This window comes from Zosterops lateralis (genome assembly GCF_965231275.1).
Source record: "Zosterops lateralis genome assembly, chromosome: 7".
Classification (NCBI taxonomy): domain Eukaryota; kingdom Metazoa; phylum Chordata; class Aves; order Passeriformes; family Zosteropidae; genus Zosterops; species Zosterops lateralis.
In genome coordinates, this window is record NC_139767.1 from 37,405,019 (window position 1) to 37,409,035 (window position 4,017).

Consider the following 4,017-nt stretch of genomic DNA (forward strand, 5'->3'; position numbering starts at 1 on the left):
GGTCACACCGGACCGCCCCGATTAACACGGGGGAAAACGGGGCGGGCGGAGACACCGGGATCGTGGCGTTGGCGACAGGCGCTGCTCGGGGCAGCCCCGCGGCGCGGGGGCCTCGCTGCGAACGGCGTCGTTACGTCATTGCGGCAGCATTACGTCACCACGGCGCTGTGACGTCACGCGCCGCCATGTTGCGGCGGTGTCTGAGGGGGTCGGGGCCGCGTCAATCAAATTAAAATTGTCTGAGGGGAAAAATTGCGTTTTTTCTCTGGGTGTGAGGCGGGGAGTGCGGCTGAGGGCATGGTGGGTGTGCAATTCGTCCTGACGTCTCAACAGCAAGAGTTAAAATAAAATAAATAAAATAAAAATAGTAAACAATTAGAAATAGTGAACAATTTTCCCAGAGAGCCACACAGAGAAAAAGGTGGTGAAACAGCGTCCTGCTTGATTGTTGTCAAACGTGGAATATGTGAAACTTTCCTTCAGGAAGCATGTTTTTCCATGTTTGATCTTTGTGGCTCCTGTGAAAAACGAGCTTCAAATTTTAAGAGATAGGTTTAATAAAAAAATAATAAGACAATTAGGAGATCAAAAAAGCAAAGTACGGCCAGGTGACTTGGCCAAGTCCACACTTTGCTCTATCAGAGACATTCGTTAAACACTTTTTTTATTGCATCAGTCTGTTGAATATTCATATTTTTCTATAAATTAGTTTCTATATTTTAAGAACTATTTTGTAGGGTTCTTTTTTGGTTCTGCCTTTTTAGAGCATTTGTGTTTCTGAGCTGTGTCTTCATTATTATTTCTACTTTGGGCTTTGCTCTATACATTTTTTCAGATGCTGATAGTTGGTATATCAATAGCAGGGGGATTTTTTTTTTACATTTTTACTGGATTTTATCCTGACCAAACAGACAGTTAAAGCACAATAAATCACAGAGAATCTGGCAAGAGCCCCGAGGTGAGGAGGAAACCAGAAAATCCAAAATTCAGGAGCTGTGGTTAAATCAGCTCAAAGGGAATCCTGCCCAAGACCAATATCAGAACCTCAAAAATGACCTGACCCCAAAGAGGAGGGGTTAATTAGCATGAGGAAGGAGAAAATCATTAACCAACACAAGAGAAAACGCTAATTAATAATTAAAATGAGGCATAAAGGACCATGACTGAGGAGATGATGGTGGGATAAGAATTTCTGGTGGCAAAAAAGGGACATAACAATGGGGACATTCCATAGGGAAATGACACATCAGTGACAGGACAGATTTTTGGGATGTGTGGCCCAAAAACCTCCCAGGAAGCATTTTTTTTAATTTTTTTTTTTTATTCCTAGTGCACAGAAGCAGCTTGTCCAGGCTTTGTTTTTTCCTCTGGATTCCTCCACTGCTCTCTCATTTACTTTTTTGTGCCCAAAAAATCCTCATTATGTGCAGAGTCACTGCTCTTGTCACCGATGGAGTCACTGCATTACTCACTGTCTTCTTTTGAGTCATTCCTAAAGGACTTGGGGGGAAATTGTGGCACAGTGCCTCATTCTGCGAAAAGAGCAAAAATCTGGAAGTCCAGCACAAATCATTTCCTAAATGATTCCTGTGTGAGTCAGTGATATTTCCCTGCCCGCTCACCTCAGGAATTTCAGGGGTCACATTCCTTTCCTTGGCTGTAACACCAAAGTGACACTTAAATTTCATTTGAAGGTGTGAAAACACGATTTTTTTACCATATTTTATGCAAAGTTTTAATTCTTATGCTGGAATTAAATAGAATTATACATTTCAATAATTAGAAATTCTCATTATATATCTATATATAATGATAAATATATATTTATATATAAACATTATATATAAATATATATTTTTATATTTTATAATATATAAATTATAAATATATATTTATATATTATAAATTATATATAAATATATATTTATAATTTATAAATCTATAAAATAAAATTTTTGTAAATTTATAAAATAAATTATAAATAAAATATTAATTTTTATTAAATATAGTATATATTATATAAAATTCTATTTGGAGAACGCACTTTTGACCTTCCTTCAAAAATTCAGTGGTTCATTTTTTTTCCATGACAAAACAGTTCTTATTTTTTTTGAACATTTTGTACATCAAAACATTTTTAATTCTTATACTGAAATTAAATAGAATTATAAATTTCAATAATTAGAAATTATTATTTATAATTAAAATTCTATTTGGAGAACGCACTTTTGATCTTCCTTCAAAGATTCAGCGGTTCATTTTTTCTCCATGACAAAACAGTTCCTTTTTTTTTTTTTTTAACATTTTGTACATCAACACATTAGGATTTTAAATCAGCTGTGATGTCTTTTGATTCCGAAATTCCATAAAATCATCAGGGTTGGAGGAGACCTTCAAGTCGAACACGTCCAAGTTGTGAATTTTCCAGGGATTCCTGCTGTCTGCAGGTGGCACAGTTGTCTCACATTCCCATCCTGGAAATCACCTCCTGTCCGATTCCTAAGGCAAAATGGAGAGTCTTTCCTGAGGTCTAAATTCACTAATTGCATCCAAACTTCTGATGTCATTTAATGAATCAGAGCGGGAATGGCATTAAGTGGTTTAATTGCCTTAAAAAAAGGAAGGATGAGGCCATTAGTGCAGGAAGGCACCAAACACTGATATTGTCCGACCAAAGTGGGAATTTGTAATGGATCCTGGTTAATTCCAGACATTAATTCCAGAGTTTTGGCCTTTATTGACTCCACACATCCCATGTGGTGCAACAGTCATGGAAAGGAAGGGATGGCTCCTCCATTTCCATTGGTTTTGTCACCTCAAATCAAATGCCAATTGTCCCCATGGAGCTTTGCTCTGTTTTTACCTGGATAATGCATCCAAGAGCACCTGGAAAGAAAGGATTGGGAAGGACTTTCTGCCGAGTCTGAGCCTCTCAGGTTCAAGCAGTCATGGGGAATATCTAATCCAGAAGCACCTACAGAATTCCTGCTCTGGGTGACACCACAGCACAATTCCCAAAGGAAAAATCCCACAGGAAATGGTAAAATCAACAACAACAATACAGAAGGGAAAAGAAAATATCAGGGCACTGCTATCCCAACTCACAGAGAAACAAACCATTCCTTAAGGAGCAGCAAGAAGCAGGAGAGGAGGACAGAAAAAATGATATAAAAATAAGCTTTTTCCAAACCTGTTTTTCCAGACTCTGGATCTGGGAATCTCTTTGTCCCTGAGCACTCTGTGACCCCCTGTCCCAGCTGTGTCACCATCATTGGGCCCTGCACAGTGTCCTTATCCCTGATGGATCCAGGAGGGTTTGTAGGAAATCTTTGCTTCCCTCTCCTCCCTTCCCTGTCCCACATCCAGGGGCCAACGCAGCTTTTCCCAGTTTTCTTTGTTACAAAACGTTGTCATAATATTTAATCTCCAGCCTTGGCCTCGGCACAGCTGTTTGAAAGGACAATTTATATTCCCCCAAGTGCTTTGAAAACCCTCGGGAAGCTCCCAGGAAGCTTTTTTTTTTTTTTTTTTTTTTTTTTTTCTGGTGCACAGAAGCAGCTTGTCCAGGCTTCCAGCTTTGTTTCGTGTCAGGCTGGATCCTCTGGATTCCTCCAGCTGCCCTCTCATTTACTTTGTGGTTTGCTGGGATATTTGTTCCCTGGTTTTTACGCCGCTCTCTCTGCACAGGAGTCACAAAAGGGATGAAACAGAGAAAAGCCCAAAGTGATTCCATGGAGAGCATTCCAAGGTGGGTCCAAGGAGCTGCTGTGATGTTAGGTGAGAAATCCACCCTTTAAAGTGAAAATATGGTGGGGTTTTACAGCTCTGCTCAACAGCTGGACATGCCTCGTATCCATTGGGATGTTCCTGCAGGAGAAAGGAGCCTGGAAAGGCAAGGCTGGGGTGTGTTAATGCCTCTTTTCACTGCACACACAGCCTGGTGCCACTTCAGTGAGCGTCCCCTCAAAGCTGCTCAAAGCTTTGATTCATTATTGCTCAGCTTCCTTTGGCTGTTGT